This window comes from Triturus cristatus, chromosome 12 (assembly GCF_964204655.1).
Source record: "Triturus cristatus chromosome 12, aTriCri1.1, whole genome shotgun sequence".
Classification (NCBI taxonomy): Eukaryota; Metazoa; Chordata; class Amphibia; order Caudata; family Salamandridae; genus Triturus; species Triturus cristatus.
In genome coordinates, this window is record NC_140595.1 from 151415140 (window position 1) to 151442056 (window position 26917).

The window sequence follows — 26917 nt, forward strand, 5'->3', positions numbered from 1 at the left end:
AACGTTATTACACATGCACCCAGGCACACAACGCTTATCACTGGTTCCACCCCCTCCCGTTACGTGCCACAGGTCGCAGCAGAACAGTGGCTGGCTGACCCCATACATTTAGATGGCATGATATCCGCTGCCCCCCGGGACAAAGCTCCAACTATGATTATATGCACGGTTGAAGCCTGGAATCATATTTTGACCCTCCTACAGTGCCGCTCCCCGCATGCCAATACTTCAGGAGACGGGATTTCTCAAGCTCCTAGAGCGGACCAAAATTGCAACCTTGGGGAACCTCTACCGCAACGGGATGTTCCGGCCGCTAGACCAAGTATTCCCTGAGGTCCAGCCATCCCCTCTGGATGTATTCCTCTATGTATGGCTCTGACAAGGCCTGTTTTGCATTACCCCAGAGTTCCCTCTGGAACCCCTCACCTTGGCCCCTTTGCAACTGATGCTACAGGCTACTTCTCCGGGGCACATGGTTTCTATGCTCTACCACACCATACACACTCAGCAGGAAGTGTCCCCATGCCCCTCTCGTGCGCATTGGAACTCAGAGCTAGGCTACGAGCTTACGGATAAACATTTGGCATATTGCTGTCTACAAAAGGAGCAAATCTCAGCCAGCAGCAGATTGCGCATCACGCACTTTAAATTTTGACATCGCCTGTACTGCACTCCAGTTAAAATATATAAATACAAACTGAAAGATTCGGATTGCTGCGATAGATGCGGCACTCCAGGGGCTGATTTTCTCCATTTAGCCTGGGAATGTCCTCTGGTGAATGAGTATTGGGACAGGTCTTTGATGCCCTGGAACCGATGACAACACTATCCTTGGAACGCACTCCACTAGTTGCATTACTAGGCTACACCGAACTCATTCTTAAACCACACCCCCGCTACTTTGCCACTGCTTTGTTGATTGCTAAACGCCAAGTGGCCTGTAGAGGGGGTAGAGGAAGAGCGCCGAAGTTTAACGACTGGCTCACTAACTCAATGTACTGCCAGGAACAATTGACTAACTATGCAGAATTACTTCCTCTGACATCATGGCCCAAAGACATTTGGGACCCTCTTAAAAGCTACCTTATAATACACCCAATAGATACTCCTGCTGCTGCTCCAGAAGTAGCAGCGCCATAGAGGTATTAACACAAAGAGTACATGGGGCACGCAGTGAGCACACCTCGGGCCATCAATTCATCTTCTCCCCTTTATATTATGCCAAATAATATGATGCACTGTCTATGCACTGGCACTGGGATGTCGATATTAGGTAATGTAATACAGCTTGCCCCCTCAACACATGTGCGGTCATCGCCATAATCAATGTTAATTCTGCTGTAAGGCCTGTCTTATTGTTTTGAGAGTAGGAGGACAACAGCGACACCCTGGACTTGACTACTACCTCCTCACACCATGAACTGCTTTTGCGAGGAAAGGATATCATTTGTGACTTTGTAATAATGTGTCTGTCTCTGCACGATATTACTGTTACTGTATTATATCATTGAAGAAAATCAATAAAATAAAAAAAATAAAAAAACACTTTACTATCTCAGCACACAAGGGTCCCTGCACACTGCAATCTTTTAAATGTGCTGGGCTGCAGGTGCACAGGACAACTAGTGCACAAGTGGAGCGGTCTGTGGGGCTGCAGTGCTCAAAGTGGCTTGTGCTCAGAGTTGTCTTGAACAGGGAGGCTTCAGTGCAGTGCTACCTGTACACATGGCTAGAAGAGTGACCAACTGCCTGTCAGGTTGTCAGTGAACAGAACTAGCTGTCCACAAAGCCTGCTGTGCAGGAGTCTGCCTCTGTTAGCATGCTAGAGAGTGCATTTATTTCCTTGGTTTAACGTGCACAGAGCTAGCACTGTCCAAACCCACCAATGCACAGAGCAACCTTTCACGGAATTGCACGTGCACAGGGATTCTAGTGGGCATGGCTCCCCCCATGGTTGTCAACATGCACAGTAGCTCTCCTGGCTGAGAGAATATCTGTTCTCTTTCTCGTCCTCTCCTAAATCCCTACCCCCTTTCCTAGTTTTGCAGATATGAAAATGTGTTTTGATCTGTATCAAGATTGGAGAAAGGTCTTGGGTTCGGCTCTGGCACACGCTTCAGACAAAAGGTCTTATCACGATAAAGTAAAAATCAAAACACGACTCAAAAAAGGAACCAGGCTAATGGAAGGAAATACAGGCCTCACACCTTACGCTTGGGTTACTTGCAGTAGAGTACACCCACGTCGCATCGACATTGCCTTAAAGCTCATGAAGCGCCAGAGCAACATGCAAGTTCAACACAATTAACTGCAAACAGATTCCTAATTTTTTTTACCTCCTTATATAGTTATATATTTTGTTTCTACACAGCAGTGAACACCTTAGCAATTAGCAGAAAACCATAATGTTCTGACCAATTCAGACAAGATGCATGATGTAGATGTGTCCATCAGACAGTCTGGCTTAGCAGCAAGGGCAAAACTGGCCAATCAGTTCAGGGCTTCACAATAAAGCCATACAATGATTGGTCATGCTCCGTGGACAGGAGCCTCACTCCCCTGCGCTGCCTCATGTGCACACCACTGCACGAGAGGCCTAGTAACTGTGTCTCTTGGGCACTCCAGATGCTGCTCCCTTGCTGTTACACAGCATGAGAGGAGTGCCAGGATTGGCTCAGACAGGTACACTCATGGCTCATTGGGAGACCGGGATTGGTGCTTTCATTCACTCCCGGCTCACTAATGGCCAGGTGGAGACTCCTGGAGAGAGGCCTCTTGTGTGCATGTCACGTTGGCTGGAGAAAGGCAACAATCCAACCCAAGATGCACACTTTCACGCCCAGGTGCACTCACTTGTGAGTACTCTGTCTGTCATCATCATCATCAATAAAACTTTATTCGGCTTTAAGGTTAAAACAATAAAAGTCAGACAGCCTATGTTATACCATAAAACAGACTACAAATTGACGAGTGTTATAAAATCCAGGTAAACTATACACATGAAAAAAACATAAGTTACAATACAGATATTATTTACAATGTATCCTTTGTCTGATGGCACACCGTAGAAAATTTAGAGTGTACAAAACGGAATCACTAGAAAGAAGTTGTAAGAAAATGAAAGCTGGTCTCACCCTCCTAAAGCCCATTTCTTTTAAGATAGGGATTATAAATAACCTTCTGGGAACAGCATAAAAAGTGCAGAACATTAAAAAGTGCATCATGTCCTGAGGAGATTCTCCATCGCAGCCACACGGCATGAGGCACTGACCTCTGTGAGAACCATCAGGGTATGCCAATAAGTAGTGGAAAAGGTCAAGCCGGAACCTTGTCAGAAGAAAACGATTGTGTATGCTTTTCAGCCCTAGAAGATAATGCTCCATGATAGGCACGGTTTTCAGTGCAACGTACTTGCACACACTGGGCTCACACTGCTCGTTTCCTTCTCTTTCACTATGTCGCATTCTTAAAAAAGACTCCTTGGCTCAAATGAGGTCCCTTTTACCAATTCCCTCAGGATTTGTAAAGAGATCAGCTCTTCCTAGTCTAGCAAGGCCTACTTTTATATACCGGAGCCATCGAATACGTGAAAAGGGATCAAGAGAAAGGCAGTCATTTAGGACGTCTTTGCTAAGTATGCTCTCTTGCATGGCCCATATTTTAAACCACAAGGCCAGAGGTCGAAAAGCCAAGTCGTCAGAGAGATAAGGCATCTCCAATTCCTCATGCACAACATCAGATGGGGTGCCTTGCGGGACAGAAAGAGCTCTTTGCAAAAATGAGTTTTCCGTGGTCTGCAGGGCCCCAAGCACGGTGTGACCCCATATCTCACTTCCATAACTGACCTTTGAAATCCATTTTGCTTGGTAGATCTTCAGCATGGCCCCTATTGGCTTCCCTTCCACTCTGCTGGCAAAGTTAAAAACAGCAGCTGAAGCTTTTACTAACTCCCCTTTCTTTCGGTGTCTGTCAATTTCAACACTGTTTAAGGCCCAACCCCTCAGGCCCACAAGCACTGGCTTCCAGGAGCCGCCTGAGACACCCAGCCCATGGCTGAAGGCTGAGAGCCGCTGGCAGAATAAAATTAACTTTAAAATATATATGTTTATTCACATTTAATTCGGGTGGGAAAACGCCCTAAGACCCTAAGGGAGGAACCGCCCTTGCTATATTATTAATGGATCTGTGTTCAAAACCGTTTTTTCTTTGGATAAACACGTGGCTTCAGAGGCCATCTTTGTTAAGGCCACTATGTTCTTTTACATGGTATATATTGAGTTCCCAGACTGAGTAAAGAAACTGGGATGGTCAATGGTTATGGGCCTGAAGTAAGTACAAGTAGCCTGGCAATTACGACACGCACGCTCTGGTGATTAGTACTGCTATGAACCACGAGGCTTGGGTCCAGCCACTTTATTATCCTCATGTCCCGACACCCTCCCTCACATGGGATTTCCCACCAAGTCACGATTTACAGGGGCCAAACAGTAACACACCCCTCGCACTATAGTGGAGTGGTAGAACCCACCAAAACGTAACATTATCCAACACAGGCCCGGCTCCAGGAATTTATATTTGGGTGGGCCAAGGCTGCATTTGGGTGGGCCACTGCAGGCTTGATTATTCGCATATATGTCTAGGCAGGCCTGCTTCAGTGCCCTCCTTTATCTCTTCTTAGTCTTACAAGGCCCAGTAAAACACACTCTTTTCCAAATCTCTTTCTAAATATTATCACTCTCAAAAAGTGCTTTTTCCATGTAATGATCCTTTGATGGGAAGAGGAGGTTTCTGAGGTGGGAGTATCAAGAAAGTGACACTACTCAGGCTTTCTCTGTGCGAGCCTTCAGGGAGAATCCCTCTTCATTACTACCTCCACCTGACCCCGGACTCTGAAACGCACTCCCTTACAGGCTTGATTATCCACTACTCCTCTCCCTTATCTTACAGCTGACCTTGGGCCCCAGCCCCATATCAGGCATTACCGGGCTCCATTTTCTACTAGATCAGAACCGCACCACCCTTCCTTGTAAAATTCTTAAATGTCCATAGTATTCTCATCAAAATAAGTTAATGCAAGAGAAGCCACTTGATCCAATCGGTGATTTATAATTTCTTTTATTTTCCAAACAATCCTCCAGCCAACGCGTTTCGTCCTACTCTGCTAGGACTTCTTCAGGGCAAACAAATGATCTATGCGACGGGTATCAATAATAACAGTGACAATCCGGTACGACGTAATCAAAGATCTCCAACGAAATGGTAATTCTCAGCTATTCCACTTGTCACCATGTTGAGGATAATCAACGATGACAGTATCAATTAAACGTGGGTGGTTTCCTTCCAATCCCAAAGATGAAAAATGTATCTGGTATGATAGCCAGACAAAAGATGAAATGGATCAAAAACCGTGTTACTGCAGTCTTTTAGTGGACATGTTAGTGGGTACTCCCCACCCCACAGCGAGAGAATCCCATGTAAGGACTCCTCTTTCCCTCGCCTAGTACTCCCGAAAACCAATTACATTATCGGACTCCACTTTCATTTTTCCTGTTAAAAACATTAGTAAAATCACCTTCAAAGTTATAACATGGAATATAGCAGTAAATATAATTAGCATGCAATTTAAAGTATGTTCCACAGTAGCCCTTATGACCCGACTGCTAATTAAATAAACAAAAACAGAAAGGCCATGACAGGGCGAAAGTCTTTTTTGGTGCAGCACCAATAACCTTTCTCCGTATATACCTTTACTACCACATTCCACCAGTGCCTCTCATCCCTCCACGGCCCCCCTATTGACCTCTTCGGATTTCCTCACTGCCACACGCCACAAGTGCCCCTCATCTCTCCCTATCTCCCCTCTGCATTCCATGACCTCTTCCTCGGATTCCCTCACTGCCACCCTCCAACAGTGCCCCTCATCTTTATGTAGCCCCTCTCTCATATGAGTACTATGGTGTTGAAGCCCTCACTGCTAGGGCCAAGGCTCCTGTTTGGGTGGGCCAGGCTCATGTTTGGGTGGGCCTGGCCCACCTGGCATACCTGCTAGAACCAAGCCTGATCCAACAACGTGCAGCAGGAATCTATATGTGCGCTGTCTGCTTACTTTATATTGTGCACTATAGCATATTACCTTCTATTCTGTCAAGCAGGAACAAAACCCTCTGCTGAATGTTGGATATGCATGTTTACTAATTACAAGGTCACTAATCTTTTTCATCTCATTTCATGTCGCTCCACTTATAATTTTTGTTTCTCTAAAGTTTTAACTCCTGTCTTTATTCACGCTATGAACATATTCCGCAGGAATGCTAGCCTGCTTTTAATAAGCAAGTCGTACAACGCTGCTGATCGGTGGTCGCTTCCTTAGAGGGGCATCTGCTATCTTCTTTGGCTTGTGTTCTGTTCCTGTCCTTCCCTAGATAGTGCATAGATTTCCAGCCTTGTGTCTACTAATCATAGTTATTTGTAATTGAGCACGGTTCCTGGTCTTGATTCCAGTCCTTTTCCTGATCTTGATTACTGATCTGTCTTTCCCTGAGCCCAATTCCAACTACTGTGTTTCTCTGCTCTGTTCCTTGTTGTTTGTGCTTGTGTTTGTTTTATAATCTTAATTATCATTGCTCTCTGAGGATTGTTCTCAATAGGAGCTGCTGGGATTCTACATGAACTCTGTGTGATTAATCAGTGCCTTTTCTTCTTGCAAGATCTATTCACCTCACAGAAAGACCACTACCCTGGGAACATACCTTAAATAATAGTTATACTGGTATTTTCTTTCTACTATTTTGTTGCTGTACTTTTATGTATTTAACTTCCTCTCCTTAATTCCCTTTTCCCTGCTGAGAGTAAGTTGCCTAGCCTTGTCTGAGTTCAGCTTGATCCCTGACACACAGAGGGCCAACTAGGAATTCAGTTTGCTTGCACACAAGCATGGGCACCTATAGAAACTGATATTGTTTATTCTTTGACCTGCACCATAGATCAGTCCTTTAATCCCTCATACGCATAAGTAAAATGTTAAATCTTCATTCTGGGAGAATTCTGGGAGTAATGGATGACATGTTCTCTTAGGCTTGGTCTATTCATGAAGTGCAAACACTGTTGCTTCTTCTTCACTACCATGTAATATCATCCCCTTAACAAGAGGCCCCGAAATAGGACTATCAGAAGAACAAACAAACTTTTGGAAGTTCCAAGAATTTGATTCATAAGCCTTTATAGCTAAGATACTGCAAAAGGTTCCCTCAGAGCTGAAGGGCTAGGACTTCAAAATGAAAATAAGGGAAGTCAATAGAGAGTTGTCAGTGAAAATGTAAATTGTAAAGCAACCATTGTGATCATCCTGGAAGGCAATGGTGTTTCAGAAGAAATCCGAGATCCAAATGCAGGGTTGCATCTTACTTGGAGAGTTCAGCCCACAGTCACATACGTCCTTGCACCTCTTCATGCTCCTTCCCCCACCCATAACTCCCAACTACTACCATAAAGTTTGTGGGGCCAGGTGTGTGTGAAGTCCATAATTACATTGGTAAATAATTAGCGTGTCACAGTTTTGAACAGACATTTCTAAATGCGTTTGCTTTTTGGCCCACCACGCATGCCCACTTTTCGTCAGTGATTTCATCCTCCAAGACCACTTCTCATCACTCCTTTGGGTCCTGCAGGTCTGGTGTTCATAGTCATTAGTGCCCTAGATAGTGACGTCACTGTATTTCTCCAGTAGCCCATTATTCGTATGCTCTAGATCTCACATAAGGCAGGTTGCCTAGTCTTGTAGACCCAACATTTTGGACAGCTTTTGTGATTTATCCAAATTTTAGAATCTGTCCAGTTGGGATACCATGTTTCGGCCTTAGGGTGTTGAACGAATGCAGTTCATGCTCTTCATACAGTTCTCGTACCTGTTGAAGAATAGCATATTGCCAGACAAAATATAATACATTTTTGAAATATATAAAATGCAAATCAATAGGGGATACACATATTTAGCAAAGTGGATAATACCACTGGACACAACTATTTGGCTTCATACTCATTCACAGGACTCTCAAGCTCACATGGGAGATGGGCAGTGAATTGCAGGATGACAGCTGGTCCTACAAAGGATCTTAAAGGGCCGCCTGGAGTGCTGGAGCAAGAGCGACGCAACTCCAGCACTGCTCACAGGCGGCCCATACCCATAGTGCTGCGTCACTCCTTACGCCTGAATTGACGCAAAGGGACATAAAAGTGACTCAGTGAGATCTTGTAGATTTTACTGCGTCACTTTTACGGGGCTTGCTTGCGACGGAACGCCCACCCTGCATACATTATACCTGTCACGTTGGTTCAGTCCTCGAGATTGGATTGTTGCTTAGTGTGGTCCACCTCTCGATCTACCCAAGCCTTGGTAGCCGTAATGGCACAGGTCAGTGGGAGGATCAAGCGAGGGAAGGAAAGGAAGGGGACAGCAGGGAGGGATATCTGCAAAACACAAGGAACAATATTAGCACCCTTCCACTTTCCCTAACCTCCTCGCTACACCCTCCTCGCTACAGGGACAATGAAAACAGGATTTAGTGTTATACCTGTAAAGAAAAAGAACGGCCCCCGTATATCAAGACACCTCTACCTCTTAGCGAAGACGTTAAGCATTCGTTTCGATGTGTTTGGCCCGAAATAGACTCCACTCTGCCTCACAGGGATAGAGCGTAGTCCGCTAGATAATCCCTGTTGAAAATAGAGTCACAAGCACAACAACAGACATGAATGCAGATCAAAAAGAATGGTAGGGCTTTACCAAAGCATGAACCTTAGCATCTTTAATTATCCAGGTTACGGCACCATGGATTCCCTTGGGTGCTCAAAGGTATCGATATTTGCACATAGGACCAGAAGAACGAAGTTCATGCCAAATGTAACAATTGTCCAGACTCCAGTCTCACTGAGGCTGGGAAATACATGGGTCTTTATTAGGGGCACAGCAACAGTTATAGCCCATTATAAAGTCGTGCCATTTGTAAAAATCAAAGTAAAGGAGCAATGAAGAGTGCTCCTGCAATACCACCAGCGGTTGTGCCGGCTGAGACCAACCAATACGGAAAGTGGCTGTATACGGGAACAGCCCATGAATCACTGCTTGCATCAATTGTTGGCAACCCTCCCTTCCTCCGCACAAGCCAGAGAAGTGCTCACCAACGGAGGAGGGGACGGAAGAATCAAGCGGGAGCAGTGGGAGGGAACTGGTGCACTGCACCCTTACCAGACCTTCAGGGTAGGCTTGACGCTCCACCAACCCAGGGAACAACGAGGCGACGCTCCACCACTTCAGGGAACAACGAGGCAACGCTCAATTTCCAAGGACACTCCCGTAACCCACAAAGCTTGGATCATCCCAGGAGCAAGGCACTTCTAGCACGAACAGAATAGCGGACGCCAAGAAGAATTTCCGACGCGCTGCATAGTCGCGCTTCCGCCTTTATGGGAGACGCGGCTGCGTGAAGTGCGCGCGGGGATTCTGGGAAACGTAGTTCATAGCGGGTGTGTTTGATCCTCTCCCGATTCACGTGCGCTCGAACCTGTGCCCGTAACAATACCTGACGCAGGTATAATGTAGCTCTGGGCTTTACAACGTGACGCATCTCACTAGATGCGTCACGTTGTAAATATGTCGCATAGTGGCGCATTGTTTACGCCGCCGCTGCGTCACAAAAGTGATGCAACGGAGGCGTAAAAGTGTCCCAAGGGGCTTGTAAATCTGCCCCAACATTTCCATCAGGTGTCCTCATACCTAAATCTGACTGTTCCAAGTTTTTTTCTGAGGAACCAGAAATAACACGAAGACCCAGCATTACTCGATCCCAAACTCCATGTCACATCTTAAACCTGCTCCTTTCTACCACTTGTTCTGAGTAGCTTGCAAATGGGTTGGAAGAGGGGTGATGTGCGGAGCAAGAGCAGTGCTTATTCTGAGCCATTGATCGCAATTGGGGCTCACTGGCACTCTTTTTTGGGGATCAACACTTGATTTTCCTTATAACCCCATTTCTACAGCTTAACTTAAGGGTTTGGAGTATTTTGAGGGTACCTGTTTGGAGAAACTTTTAATTTTGTTACCCATTTTTTACTAATTCGAGCTCAACGCTGCCTAACAATATTGAATTATAATTTTAAGGTTAATATACAAAAATACACAGAAATGAGCTAGAGAGAAAGTTTGCTTTCCCAGTGGGGCCCTTGGAAGGTGGGTGCTTCTGGCAATTACCCACTTTGCCCTTGCCTTAAAAAGTCTCTTCACAGATCAAGAGAGACAAAAACAGGCAAGGAGGAAAAAAGAAGGAAAAGAAAGATGTTAAATCTGTGACCAAGGGAGAAAACTGTAACGTGCAAGAGTAAGACAAAGGTCAGGGAGTGCCTATTGATGGATTGAAGAGGCAAAGGGTAGAACCAAGACTTTTCTGCCTTAGTATTTGACACACTGATATTCAATAGATCCAGCCACTGGCTTCTAAGCAAACCTTGGGTCCCAGCAGTTATTTTAAAAAGTAAGCTCTGGTCAGGAGGTGGAGTGATCAGGGCATCAGGGAAGGGGAGGCTGGTGTCAGGCAGAGGGAGAGTTCCATGCTCTTCTGTGCTGTAGTACCTAACCCATATTACTATATTTCCAAAGCTATGTACTTTACTCTTTTATTGGCCAATGTTATAAACTAGATGCAAATTATGAATCTAAGAGCAAGAAGCTTTAGAGTGCACTCAAGACTCCTCCAGAAGGAAGGACTCTTCACTGTTATGATGGTAAATGTGACCAAGAAGGAATGATTAGTTGTATGAGAATGCAGGGGGCTAATAGCTCAAGTAAAAGGGACCACCACATGCAAGCACACCCTCTCTGTGGCTGCACTCTCCAGTGATATATCTAGCCATGACATCCAGTCCAAGTAGACAACTAGTTTCTCCTGCTAGTGAGGTGTCACCAACCTCAGGGCTGGCAACAAACCTCTACCTTGTCAGGGACTAGACAATTCCAACAGTTCTTTGAGTGGTGGCTGATACCTCGACTGCCCATCAATGGCGTAGACTTAGGAATGGTCCATACAGTAATTCAAATCTAACTGAGTTGTTACATTTTTCTGGAGAATTAATGAAAATTCCAAATTACTTACAGGATTTACCTTTTTTAATGTAGTGTTCTGCATTTGTCAGAAGAAGCATGGAGACATCCTCGTAGCAGACTGAGGGCCTAATTTGGAGTCCATCACAAATGAGACAGGTATCCCATTCACTGTATTACAAGGGGGTTATATTCAATGGCACTTGTGATACGGCGGACGAGATATCCATCACGCTTGTGACGGAGTATCCACCTGTCAAGCTCTAAATCAGGCCCTGACTTTCCAACATGACTTTCCTGCAGGTGGGAAGGGATGCCATGGAAGCAATGAGTGTGTTGAAATTCCATCGATGCTCAGAACTGAGACTGTTTATCAGACTTTTACATTTCGGTGGGTTGGATTGGAGATAATGCCCTTTCTCAATGCTGCATCCTTGACTTTTCCTGCCAAGAAAGCTGATAATGTTACAATATGGGTCAGCATTACCTTACCTTGACACGAACAAGATTCCAGACCAGGTACAATGGAAATCTGAAATCTGAAATGTGGACAGCCTTGGATTGCTGTTCAATGTGCCTAATCACCCCATGTTGGTTCAGTACCAGAACTTTGTTGATAGAATATTTTCTGACATAAATATTGTGTCCTAAATATTGTTTGCAAACATATTACAAACATACAGCTCTAGTTGAGTCAATAAGAGAAGTTTTGTTCCCGACCTGATAATATTTTTACAAATGATATTTATGAAGCTACATTTATGTGAGATTGTATTTCAGTATATGACATCTTAATAAACAACTACTCATATTATGAGTAGCAGCTTTGGCCATTCCCATCTTATTCATCCAACAGCATCTTCCAGTCAGGATTTTTGATTATATTCTTGTTTTGCTAAACGTCTAACTACATCTCCCAGAATCCTGAGTGCTGCAGTCTTAGAATGCCTAGACTGGCTGAGTGTGACACCCATGGCTTGGGCACCAAGCACATCAAAGTATTTGTTGGGTCGGGCCAAAGGTCATATGAGCAGCTCCATCAAGGCCAGATTGCAAGCAGAGGTATACCCTAATTTATGTGGAACAGACCATGGAACGAGTACAAGACTCTCAAGCCTCTTGAATTATTATGTAAAGCATCAACCAGAACTAGTCACCCATTTTGTCCTCTCTTGGACCCAGCAAGAAGCGAACTAGTGCTAAAAAATAGGCAGGGGCTAATTAACATACGCAATGTGCAGTGACATGCAAGATCCGCATGCTTAACAAAAACAACATATAAACTGCATATTATCACACATGGGCGAGTAAAGAAAATGTCAAACTAATTTTACCTATTTTAAATCACATTGGATCTTGTGCAGGAACCAAGGGGGAGTGAACTCATAAATGTATCAAGCTTGTTACATTTAGAAGAGAGAAAGCTGGTTTTACAGAATGTGAAACAAATGTTCTGAGATTAAAGTGATCATATTTTTACATTAACGCGCAGCCGAGCGTGAGAGATGTGCTGCAATTGAAGTCGTGTACATGCCCCACCCCCTCACCCCCCCCCCCCCAGTTGATCTATTTCATGCTAGATTGCCTTTTTAACAACTCCATATTTATTTTGAAAAGCAACGCATCCAAGCTGAGTGGTGCAAGAGTTTCTTTATGTTGTCTTCAGCTGTCCCAGCTTTTAAGGCATGGGCAAAGTGGGCTGTCCCAGGGCCCTGATAGAGCCAGCTCTGTTCTGCAGAGTCCTGCACCAATAACCTTAAATAATTCTCAAATAGGTTGTTTTAAATACTGTTTCCCTTTCCTCTGTTTTTAATGTGTGAGAATCTGTTGCAGACATGTTGCAGACAAATGCTGTTTGTTTGGTGCAACATCCCTAAAAAGTTTCTTTAAGTTCAAAACAGGACTCACTTTTGAGAAATGGGAGTGTGTCACAGAATATTTGGAGTGATATTTGTGAGCTGCTGCTGTGTTACAATATTGAAAACACACCTCACTATTCTTGAATATTAGATGTAAACAAATTTAGAATTTTGTCCAGTGTGCATGGCACTGTCAGTGACCTCGATAGAGAGGGCATGAAAGCGCTGAAATCGGATTATAAACTCAAAGCTGCTCCGAACAGGGGCCCCAAAATACGTTCGGCCCCGGGCCCCCAAAATCATCATTGCGCAACCTCCTCTGCTCACAGTACAGACTGACATTCCGTTTTCCCCTTCAGCCTCTTACAGTCACATAATATGAATGATTGCTGGTGCAGGCCTCATAAACCCATACAACATGGCGCCCAGGGACACAAGGCCACTTCTAAACTGTGAACTAGAGAGGAATGATTCTGCACGAGGACTGCTTTCTCACTGGGTGAAGCCAGGAAGTAAGAATATTTTTTGAGGAAATATTTTAAATGCTACAAAACCGAGGGAAAATGGCAACAAACCTTGTTACTCTGTCCCAAAAAGCAAGAAGTCATATCTGTGTGAATTAGAACACGCCTTCCAGCAGAGTAGGCGATCAGTTAGATTCCCTGTTGCTCCCAATCCCCTCCAATCATATGACTCACATAGTAGCTCACAATCTGGAGTTATACCTCACCTTTCAACGCGCATGGCAGGGAACATTCTTTAATGCATTAATTATATGCTTCATCTTTAGACTTCAGGGTATAACTTATTAAAGTCTGACACGTTTGTTCCACCATGAAAATATTCCCATCTCATTATATTGCCTCCAGCATATATTTTATTTAGCACGTAAAAAAAAAAACTAAAATGTGTGGAGAAATCATGATGCTAATTATTAATCTTAGTCCCATAACAGCCTTCCAATTTCATCGACAGAGATGTCAGCTTGGGGCAACCTATTGACATCAATTTTCAAGAATTGTGTTCATTATTGTTATATTTGCCACAAATATTCGTTGTAATATTTTAATATCCCTGTTCTTTTTTGGCAGTCCATAAACACATTGTATGGCACAGCCTTGCACTCAATTAAAGTTATTGCACGCCTATTGAAACAAATCTACCAGTTCATCTAGTTGTACTGTGAGGAAGCAGTCACAACCTCAGCTGCAAGGGTCCCTTTTGCCCTAAACTGTGTTTCATTTGTTTATTTGGTTTTTGCATATTTATGTAACTAATAGCTATGCTATTTATTCTATCATTTTTGTAATTATATCTATATAGCACTTAATTCTCCTGAGGAGATGCTGCAGCATATTTGTGGCCATGCAGCATGCCACTCCATGGGAGTGCTTTTAATGGAAGAGAGTGTGCTGTCATGTGGTTTAAATGCGTTCCAACGTCATGTGTGAGGGCTAGAGATGTGCTCTTTTCTTGTTTGTCACAGCGTCTAGGTGTCAGAGATAGGACACGTAGGTGCTGCAGTGTGGATTTGTAGAAAGAGCCTAGTTTTGCGTGTGTGGGAAGTATTTTGGGGTAGTGTTTGTAAACAGGGTCAAGATTGATTTGCATATGGCTGGGTCCAAACTGGGGTGGCGTGGTGAGCAAAAAAACGATAGATTAAACTCAGATCTTTGTAACTGGGGATGAATGTTTGCATTGTTCAGATATCCGTGAACCAATTGTTCTTTTTGTAGCCCTAAGTGGGAAGGGCATGCCCAGATGTGGGTCCTGTGCTCACTGCGCAACTGGATTCAAGCTAGCCTGGCTGATGAGGGGTGATGCCACGAAACCGGTCCCGAGATGCTTGTTTCCAGTCCTGGGAGGACCTAGCTTGGCAGTTCGGGCTGGACTGGTCCCATGAGGAGCAGGGTCAAGACTGATTTGCATATGGCTGGGTCCAAACTGGGGTGGCGTGGTGAGCAATAGAACAATGGATTAAACTTAGATCTTTGGGAGGAATGTTTGTATTGTTCAGCATTCCGTCCATCAATTGTTCCTTTTGCTTTTGTATTACAGAGACTTACAGAGGGCTTAACATTGGATTTTTTGCCTCAGGCAAAGGCAATAATACAGTTATGGTCACGGCAGATGGTGGATACTTCAGGGTCCTCTGTTTGGTGCACTGCTTCAACATCATTGTACAGGACTTTCTCAGAAAAGAAGACCAAGTCTGCAACTTATGTCCACCTGCAGAACAATCTGCTCTCATTTCAGCCATTCTTTTAAAACCCGGAATCATTTGAGGATAATTCAGAGTGATATTAGAATGCCAGTTAAAGCACTCATACAGGAGGTACCAACATGTTGGAACTCGACATATTAAAAGCTGCAGCTTCTGCTTGAGCAGAACAGACCGATCAATGAATATGTCATGCAAAGAGGGGATGCTACGGAGAAAGGCATGATCATTGAGCTGGAGCAATGGGGCCTAGTCAAATGCCTGACAGAGATGCTGCTTCCTTTTGTAGTTTGCACTTGGAGAGGCAGCAAAGGGGATAGCACCAATGGCCAAGCTATCCCATTGCATATGCACAGGATCAGCTAAAGGAGGTGTCTGAAACTTACACACGTGTGTGGATGAAAAAAGATGTGGATGAGTTGGTGGAGAGCTTAATCCTTTGCTTATCTGTTAATACAAGGGTGCAAAGAGACATTGTGTCATCCAATCATTACATCTGTGTCACATTTCTTGATACACAGTACAAGCAATTAGTGGCCACTTTCATTTCTTTTTCAGACGGGGATGTTTCAAACTACAAGACGTTGATTGCTGAGCAAGCCAGCGACCTAGAAGAAAGAACGGCTGGGAATTAGAGGCCCACTCCAATTTCTGCGGTGCAGCCTTCAACTTCAGAGCTATAAGTGCAGTGCTGTTGGCTCATAGCAGCCAAAACCAACAACATGAACACCAGCAACAACAGAAACAGGAGCATTGGTCCCAGAATCTGCAATTGATTGTTTTCTAAAGGCAGGGTTGAAGTCCTGTGCAGAGGTGAAGGCAAATGAGGTTGAGCAAGGTGAAAGCCCAGTGACTATTGAGAAGATGGTCCAGGCCTATTTGGATGACCCAACAGATTTCTATCTTGATCAAAACTCATTGGTGTATTGATATGGGAAGAGGCGCCAATGGCTAGTGCTCAGCAAGCTTGCAATAAAGTATCTGGCTTGCCTGGTAGCCAGTGTGTTCAGTGTAGCTGATGCATTAGTCACAGTGAGAAGGACCAGTCTCTCGCCCCAAAACATGGAGAGATTAAACATGATCAAAATGAATCAGCACTTTATACCACCGAATTACACCCTACCTGAAGTACGACAGAAGAAGGATGAGGGTGATTGGTCAGGCTCAGGTCAATATAGTGTGTCAGCTGACCAACTTCTGGGTGAACCACTTGAGTTTGAAGACACACTCTACTTACCTGACTACTGAGTAGGCCTGGGCCACCATAGAACTTTCGATCACTGAACTTCTTGGACAAAAAAAAAGGATAAAGCTAGGGGAGCATAAACGCTATATTATTTTGTGTATTTGTATCTCACTGACTAAATCAGCGCCAATGTTTTAGACACATGTATGACCAGATTGGACTAGGACCAGTGTGCAGTGAAGAAACATGGCTCCCACCCTTTCCTTTGAGGATATTAGCAAATCAATGCCTGCCTCCAGGTTATGCCTATTCTTTCTTTAATCTCCTGGCAGGACTGCCTCAGAACGTTTTATCTACAAGACTGGCCAATGTGTGTTTCGTGAATCAAAAAGGATCGGCAATTTGCCACTGTACTTGAATTGGAACAGGTAAGGAATGCACCAATGAGTGATATATGATTGATTGTTGTTTGTGAGCATTGGGATGATTCCTGTGGAGGCAGACAGTGAGAGTGTGTATTTAACAATTATCAAGCTTGATTCTGCTTGTGATGATTCACAATGTTGTTGGCCTAATCGGTGATCTGATAACTTTTTTGCTGATGGTGTTTTTTTCCTTTCCCTTTGACACTTAGTGAGATTTGTTTGCTGGGTCCACACTGCTTTGTTTTCTGGTTAACACTCCTGAAAGACCTGACCAGTCTCTTTAGCTAACAAACACAAATCTAGTATACACAAAAAAAATTACTCAATGTTTCTCTTGTTGTCCATCAACAGCATTGCACTACACGTCGATCTCTCCTGTTTGAGTCGGGACTGGAGTCAGTTCAGAGTTGGACATGTTAGTCACTCGGAGTCAGGAGGATGATGGAAAGACTCAGAGTGTGTCTACTTTAACAACCGCCAGAAGAAGAAAGTTATCAACTTCACAGAAACAAACATGGTAATGACTCCAGGAGGCCTTCTCAACTCTGTGGACTGGTGAGAGGTGCGTTGATTACTTGATTTTGGAAATGCAATGTGTGCTGGCTGGCTCAAATTTGAAACTATGTGGTGGTTGGGTGGGGGGCCTGTGGTTGCAGTTAACTGGAGCCAGACATGTGGTGATCATCGCATTATGCACACTGTAGGCTATATATTATGATGATGATCATGACAGTTGCGATATGATCAGTCCGATACATTGGCCACTTGTCTGTGATTGTTGGTTGTTGTAATTGCTCTTACCTAATTGATCCCACATCATAAAATGAATGACTGAAAAGGAGTATTCTCTTGCTCTGCCTCTGAGTCTTCTTGGTGCACTCCTCATGAAGTTTACCTTCTTTCAGTCTCCTTGATTCTACAATATCATTTCTGTTTTACAATCTCAAGGCATTGCCTTCTCTTGTACAAAAGGCAAAAGCACCATGACACACATGCTTACCGTACCCAACCACTTCAGCCAGGCACCGACAACAGACAGACTATCCAAGAAGAATGCAGATGCACCTACCTATTTGGCAATACAGTTTCATTTTTCTTTTAATAATCATTTTACAGAACTGTGTGTGTTGTTTGCTTCACCCCTAAATAATTTGTATTTACTATTTTTCAAACATAGGTGACAGAGCATTTAAGTTAATTGTGTCGCAGTCATTCCTTTGTTTCCTTTTCCTCCCACTACAGATTGATGATGGTTGGCTGTTCATCACCCAGATGAATATTGTCTTTGTGCAGTAGTTGTCTTTTTCCTTAAATCCCCTTTCTCATCCATTCATCAAACCACTAACCCTCTTCCCACGGCTGTATGATTTACTGAGGTGTGACTTAATAATTTACACCATTAATCGATCACCCACTTGGTGCTGTGGATGCAACACCAACTCAGTGCAGGATCTTTAATTCTACTTCTAATAGCCCACACTGGCCCCATTTGCCCACCGACGCACAAAAAGTGATTGATGTTTTGGATATAGAAGAACATCATTCGTCAGCATCATCATTCAGGCATTGTGTGTTGAGTTACATAAATGCTCAACCATGTCCACTCCACAATTTGAGTCCTCTTCATGATTTTAATGTAACTTTTGATTTAACCGAAATACTATCTCACCATTGCTCTGAATAATTTAGTATTGCTTGTTATATTTTCACTGTCAAGTATTCTTTTTTGTGTAGTCTGGGCTCAATTGTTTGTAAACTATCACATATATATATAATAGATAACCAACGCTAACTGTTTTTATTTCAATTTAGCTGCCTGCAATGAATAATCCTTTGGATTAAAGTCCTACAGTTGGAGTTCACCTAGGTGGGAGTGGGACGTTGCCACTGGTTCCTTCACTGTGAGAGTGCTAGCCTGCTCCTACTACCACCACCATGGTAACTTGGGAAACCCTGCAGCCCTCCCTTCATCTATTAGGTAAAAGAACTATGGAGCGTTATTCTACTAAGTTGTAGGCAATATAAGCAATGGCAGTCCCCCCCTTAATGGTCAATATAGTTTCAGTCTGCTGAGACTAGGAAAGTAGTAGGACAAGGGTCCCAGATACCTCATTGTTACACACTATGAAAAAATTTGAAAACAGGTTGTGCTAAAAGGCAGCAGTGAAATCAACACCCAAAAGATTTGCAGCATAAAAAATATAAAATAAATATTTATTACCCATCAATAAAAGCCCACCCCAAACTGACCCACACATCTCCCCAAACAAATCTCCCCATCCCCAACCTTTGTCCCACCAGAATGTCCATCAATGCCCAAAAAAGAAAGTTCCTACTGTAACTGTCCCGATCCCAACTCGCAGATTCCCACCCTCTCCACCCAAGTCCCACCCAACAAAACAAAAGATTGAAAAAGGGCAGAAGAGGGCACTATACTAGGCACTGCAGATCAGGTTCAGGAGCTCTTTTAGGTGCCCTTCCATCTGGCACTGCCGGGTTTCTGTCCGTGCCAGCCTCAACAGGAGATTGCAGAAGTAAAGGATTGGTGGTGGGTAGCTGCCAGCATTTTGCACTGCCGGTGTTGAAAGGCTGGAGGTGCTAGGGCCAGGCATAGTTGGCAGGGTATGCCCAGACGTAGGTCCCTTGCTCACTTTGCCACTGGATTCAAGCTAGTCTAGCTGATGAGAGGTGTTACCACAAAATCGGTCCCAGGATGCTTGTTTCTGGTCCAGGGAAGACCTGGCTTGGCAGTTCGGCCTGGACTGTTCCCATGAGGCACAGGGTCTAAACTGTTTTGCATATAGCTGGGTCTGAATGTGGGTGGAGAAGTGAGCTAAAGAACGATGATGATTTCAACTCAGATTTGTGACTGAGGGTGAGTGTCTGAAAAGTTTCAGGGCTCTGTCCATCGTCTTTTGTGTTTGCTTTGTTCACCCTCAGTTGGCAGAGTATGCCCAGACGTGGGTCCCATGCTCACTTTGCCACTGGATTCAAGCTAGCCTGGCTGATGAGGGGTGTTACCCTGAAACCGGCCCAGGAGGCTTGTTTTTGGTCCAGAGCAGAGCAGACCTGGCTTGGCAGTTTGAGCTGGACTGTTACCATGAGGCACATAGTCAAGACTGATTTGCATATCGCTGGGTCTGTACTGGGATGGCAAAGTGAGCTAAAGAACGATGATGGATTCAACCCAGATCTGTGCCTTGGGGTGAGCATCTGAAAACTTTCAGCGCTCCGTCTGTCATCTCTTTGTGTTTGCCATGGCTTAGGCCTTGGGTAGCTGCCTCTTCCTCCTCCTCCAGCATCTGTAGCCGCAGCCAGGCTGCTATATGCTGATGAGATGGATGATGACCAGGGGTAGCTAGAAAGAAAAAAGATAAATTAGAGACAATGCCCTGTGCAAAATCTTGTTTAAAATTATGTAGTGGGTGGCACAATCCCAGTACATTGATGGTCCCATAGGGCCATTCGATTTGATATGATTAGAATCACAGCCATTACTTGCTTATTCCTTACATAAAACTAAACAGAAATGTCAAATGCACTAACTGTCTGAACGGAATTAAGGTAGAATAAACTCAGCAGCTGTCGTACTTTAATATTTGGGACCGCGTAGGGGACAGGGCCCTACCCCTGTCTATCCCGGTATTGGCGAACCGCAAATGGTTAATGCGGGATGTACAAGTGCTTTGTATAACGTTCTAGCCATGAATGCACTGTGTACACGTTATTTTACATTACTACGCGGGTTCCATCTTGGAGCGGTGGCCATCTTATCTTATGGTTGCCCTCACATAGGCTATAATGAACCAAATACGGGCCTCACAGTACATGTGCTTCCCTTTGACTTCTCTGTGACCTGGGCAGCTGGCTCTGCTGCCCCAGGTCAGTCCGGTCTCACGAGCACCCCGTCCCCTGGCCACCTGTGATTAGCATCAGGGCTTGACACACCATAAAACCCTTTCATCCTACACGAGCCTTCGGCTAATCTCTTTCACACCTGACTGTTCCTGTTTTATGACTTGTTTCTATCAACAGGAGCTGCCCGAGTTTATTGGGGCCTATCGATATCTGATGTGGGATCTCAGTCTTGCTGTGTAAATAATTATGGGCTGGCTTAACTGGAATGTGGGATGGTCATCATGACTCTGCTCTTTCGTTTGAAATGTACACTTGTATATTGCCGTATCATAAACCTAGGAATGTATGCCTGAGGCAGGAAAAACTGTATTTAAGGAGAAGCCCGTTTCTGTGATTTTCGGCAGTCTCCTGAGAACATACACGCTGTTGTACTTCTAGGATACCTGTAATTGGTCTGCAGCCAATAAACTGATCTTTGACTTCACCCAGAAGACTCTGTGTTTCTGTAGGTCTGAAACAGGGAGAACCCAGAAGTCATAGGGTGTGTTCCCCTGCACCGCTGGGCTTAAAATACCCGGTACTTCAGTTTGGCGCCCAACTCGGGACGATTTCAGCAGTACCAGTCCAAGCCAGAGGTTCGTGAGGAGCTTCGTGTGGAAATTCCGGAGGAAGGCCGCCACTTCATCGACCCCTGCATGTCGACGTGGTCCAAAAGTCTTTTCTGCGAGGTTCTCCGCGTCCCGACGGCTACGAAGGACTGCTGCCCTGATTAATCGACCTGTTTTGGACCCTTGACGAGTTTGATAGAGCGAAACAATCGAGAGAGTCTTCTGGTGATGCCATCGATCATCAATATTCAGTTAAGTATAAGTGGAGCGTCTCCCAATTTGTTTTGGTATTCTTCGGGATCGCTTTGATTTGGAGTTTGCAAACGCCAAAGCCAGAGGACTCGTGTATTCACGAGACTATCGTAATCGATAATCCTTTGAAGTTTGGATCTAGACTAGTGAGCGAAGGTGCCTGGTTCTAGAATATTTGGTAGAATATTTTGTTTGGGTTGTGGAAGGGATTTCCAGCTGGAGGAATCATGTCCGGTTCCTCCGATTGGAACTCCAACTTATGAGCTTTATGTAAAACATGGCGTAGGCCCCATTGCATATAACGAAGTATGGATCCATTACACCAGAAAAGACGGTGTTTTAAAATGGCCCCAAAATGGTAGTTTCGATACAGATATCTTAGATAATTTGGAAGTGAAATTGTTTAAAAAGAAAGCCCGGCCGGCGATGTTTGATTCTTTCCGCTTATGGCGGAAGGAAGCCAAACAGAAGGAAATTAAGCTAGCGAAGAAGAATAAGAGAGAAAAAGGTATGACAGTAATGCAAGCAGCTGTGCAATTTAAAGACAATGAGGAGGAACAAATGAATGAGCAATTGCACAGACAGCGTAAGCTAGGGATCGACAAATGTTACCCAGCTTTACCGCACTCTAAACAGAATGAGTTAGGAGACAAGGAGAAAGATCCCCTGATGTCGCATTTGCTGAGTTCACCACCCCCGTATGCTCAAAATGCCACGGCGCCTCCTCAGCTTGTGAATATGCCACCTCCAGTTAATGTACCACAAGCCTTACCGCAGCCGCCTGCTGCTCTGCAGCCGGCTCCTGTCCCTGCAGTACAGCCCTCTCAAGGGCCGCCAGTTGTGTTTCCAGTTGCCCCTGCGCTTCCTGCGACTTTGTCTATCTCAGCAACTGCCTCCCCTGACACTCTTCCTTGCACTACTCCAGTACCTGTTTCTACATCCTCTTTTCTCCCCTCTGTTTATCCCCCTGTTCTCGCCTCAACTTCTCCTTCAGCGCGACAACGTTTTGCTAATATAGTTACTAATTTAATGTCGCCTCTCTTTGAGTCATCTAGTGCGACTCCTGGTTTACAGCGTAAGCAATTGCGCAGTCAACTGCCTAACCCCGATGAGAAGAAAGTAATAGATCATATGGCGCGTAGGTGGATAGTTTTCCCTACACTCTATGATGTGGGGTCAGTTGTTGATGTTTTTCACCAATGGGATGCTTCAAAACAGAGGTATGTGTTTGAGAAAATGTGCGAAATCCTCTGTGAGGAATTGGAGGATAATGGTAAAAATCCAAGCCCGCAGGAGTTGTGTCGAGTGAGATTTGATTTTGGAACTGGTACAATTGTGGGTCGCGACGTAGATAAAGCAGTTGCGATCGTATTGTCCTTCAGGAATGATGATTGGCAACAGTCATTATTTGGACAAGATGTCCCTGTGGGGAAAAAGGTAAAAGCGCGACAATACCCCATGAGAGAAGTCCCTCCGGTATGGAAGGACGCCGTTGCAGCTGATGCCGCTAACGGTATTGCTGCAATGCCAGCGCATTTTCAGCGTGTTTGGGTACACGTCCCATGGAAGCGTTCTGAGGTGTTAGCGCTTAAGCAGACATTGCCTGACCCCCGTAAAAACCCTGCAGGATATTATAAAGAGTTGTCACAAACGGCAGGATCATGCGTTATGAATTTGGCAGACATAGACATGTTGTTTGGTAATGTTGTTCCACAGCCCCTATGGGGATCAATTCGTAATGCAGATCACGACGCAGAACTAGGTGCTACATGGGCTGACATCATTGCCGCAGACGCTAGACAAATTGGTGGCGCGAAACCTGAGCCTTTAATAGCAGAACTCCCTGGTAGAATTATCACATATATGAAGACCATAATGCCCGCGATGCGCGTAAATTGGGACAAACTATCTGCATGCAAGCAGAAGAAAGATGAGACAGTGTCAGACTTCTTTACCAGGTTTGAAGAAACGTTTATCGACCACAGTGGTCAAGACATGAGCACTGAAGGTGGCCAACGCTTGTTTGTTGATAAATTTGTGCAGAATCTACTTCCCGAGTTGTGTAAGAAATTGAAAGACTCAGAAAGTTCTTGGGCTGTTTCCTCTTCAGCGCAAATACTGGCTACTGCACAGTATTATGAAAACAGAGATAAAGACGAAAAAGATAGAACAGATAAGAAAACGAAAGAGCTGGAAACGAAGGTCCTTTTGCAGCAGGCTTACCCGCCACGTGGAGGTCAGAATAGTTATAGACAACCCCAAGGTGTCTATCACCAACCCCAACAGTTTCAGCATAATCAGCAAATGAATGGGTATTATCAACCACGTGTCCCTGTAGGTCCCAACCAATGTTCATACTGTAAAGAGGAAGGTCATTTTAAATATAGTTGCCCTAAATTGATGCAGCGTAATAGTAATACGTATGGCGCAAGAGGTAGGGGTGGTCAGCAAGTTCCTAGAGGCAGGGGGCGTGGATATGTTCCCCAGAACGCGTGTCCTCTTCCGCCTCAAAATACCATAAATAGCTTTGATCAGCAAGCCAACGCGACTAGTAATACAGCTCAGTACTACAATAATGATTATTATGCAGAGGACGACAATGTAGAAATTAATGATTACTAGGACAGCCATAGACAAAGAGAGGGAGTTGTTTCAGTGCCAGTGGATCAGAGCGGACCGTATGTTGAGGTGACTACAGCAAATGTAACGGAGCCCTTTCTGCTAGACACTGGTGCTGCAAAGAGTTCAATTATGCATTCAAAGCTCCCTGGCGCACCTTTGTCTGGCGACATCAATGTTTCAGTAGGTTTTTCTGGCGCCCCGGTTAGAAACCCGATTTCTAGTCCTATGTCTCTTTCTGTTGGACCTTGCGAGCTAAAAGCACCTCTCATCTTAACGACAGGTTGTGGTGAAAACTTGCTAGGCTTAGATTTGCTAAAAAGATTGCACGCAACGCTGTATTGTTCTCCTTCAGGAGTACAACTTACATTAGGCAAGAAAGTGATTTCCCCGATGTATTTGTCTAAAAATACAATGCCACCTGAATTGTCATCCCTTCCGGATGCCCTTTGGGCTACTGGTCCCAATGATGTGGGTCTCTTGGAAATACCACCATATGTGGTCACTTTAAAAGCCAATGTCAGATTGCCGCGTATTCCCCCGTACAAGATCTCCAATGAAGGTCAGAAAGCGTTGTTAGAAATTGTCAGCGATTTGATTGATAAGGGTGTAATTGAAGAGACAAGAGGTAAAGTTTGCAACAGTCCGATTTTACCTGTCTTAAAACGAACGGACCCTTCACAGCCACCTGTTTACAGATTTGTGATTGATCTTAGAGAGGTTAATAAGATTGTTGTGCCACAGTTTCCGGTTGTCTCTGATATAACTGCCTTGTTAACCATGATTCCAGCTTCCGCTGCATGGTTTTCAGTGATCGATTTAAAGAATGCTTTCTTTAGCATCCCAATTGCAGAAGAGAGCAGAGACATTTTTGGCTTTAGTTTAGGAGGCCGAAGCTTCCGCTTCAAACGCGCTCCCCAGGGTTACTGCGAAAGTCCATCAATATACAGCCAAGCTTTGAAAGCGCAGCTTGACGCACTGGTTTTACCTAGTGGCGCTATCCTCATCCAGTACATTGACGATTTACTAATCGCCGCGGATACTGAAAGGATTTGCAAAGAAGCTACATTGTCATTGTTGCGTCATTTGTCTGCCTCCCATCACAAAGTGGCTCTCTCAAAACTGCAATATTGTCGACAAGAGGTGACCTACTTAGGTCATCTCTTATCGAAGGAGGGAAGGAAACTGACCCCAGAAAGAATTCAAGCCATTGCACAGTTGAGTGTGCCAAGAACATAGAGAGAAGTACGCGCTTTCTTGGGCATTACCTCATACTGTAGGCACTGGATCCCAAATTTTTCCTTGTTGGCAAAACCTTTGTTAGCATTAACATGCAAAGACATACCGAATCCTATCCCATGGTCTGAAGAGTGTCAGAAAAGCTTTTTGGAATTGCGCAATGCATTATGTTCAGCTCCTGTGTTGGGTACCCCTGACTACAGCAAGCCTTTTACATTGTATGTTCACGAGAAAGATGGTTGTGCATTATCAGTGTTAACACAGCCGTTTGGCGACAGACTGCACCCATGCGCATATTTTTCGTCCACCTTGGACCCCGTAGCGAGGGCATTGCCAAGCTGTCTGAGAGCTACAGCTGCTGCAGCTATGTCCATTCGACAATCTGCTGGTCTAGTAATGGATAATACATTGATTGTCATGGTTCCACATGCTGTGGATACATTGTTAAACAGAACCAAGACACAACACTTAACTAGTGCGCGATTATCAGGGTATGAGCTCACATTGTTAGCAAATCACATACACATAAAGAGATGCAACACGTTGAATCCAGCTACATTATTGCCAAATCCAACAGACCTAGATGAGATTGAGCAATATGATTGTCTGTTCAGAACAGAAGAAGAGACGAAAGGGAGAGTAGATCTCAAAGATACTCCCCTGACTGAGTGTGATGGTACTTTATGGGTGGATGGTTCATGTTTCAAGCTCCCGAATGGTGACACGACTGCTGCGTATGCTATCACGACTTTACACACGGTTGTGGAAACTGCACATGTGCCACATAATTCGGCCCAAGCAGCAGAATTGATCGCCCTCACAAGAGCATGCGTGTTGTCTGAAGGAATGAGAGTGAATATATACACAGATAGCCAGTACGCCGTTGGCGTGGCTCATAGTTTTGGGCGATTGTGGAAAGAACGTGGGTTCCTGACGTCACATGGGGCTAAAATTCAGAATGGCAAGTTGGTGAATGACCTCCTTGAGTCACTGACCCTACCGTTGCAAGTTGCGATTATGAAATGCAGTGCGCACAAGAAAATCACTGATGATGTTGGACGTGGGAATGCGTTTGCTGATGAGATCGCGAAAGAAACAGCACAGGATGTGAAGACTAGAATGTATGTGGCAGGCCCCGCAAGATGGGTTGGTGATGTTGGAATGTGTGAAAACACAATAGAGAGTGTGAAGTCCCTTCAAGCCGAAGCCACAGAGAAAGAATTGAGCAAGTGGAGAGAAAGTATGGGTAAGTTGGATGAGAATGGTTGTTGGATTGATCTGACAGGTCATAAGCGATGGTTGTTACCTGATGCATATGTGCTTCCAGTAGTTACTATGGCACATGGAATGGCACATATCAGTACGAAAGGTATTTGTAAGTTGTTGGCTCCAGTATGGCAGAATGCTGGAATTCCCAAGTGTGCAGAGAATGTGGTCAAGAATTGTATGGTATGTTTGAAGTACAACCCTGGTACGGGAACCCCAACTCCAGCTGGTCATTTTGCACCCCCATCATACCCATTTGAAGTTTTGCAGCTGGACTTTATCCACATGGAAA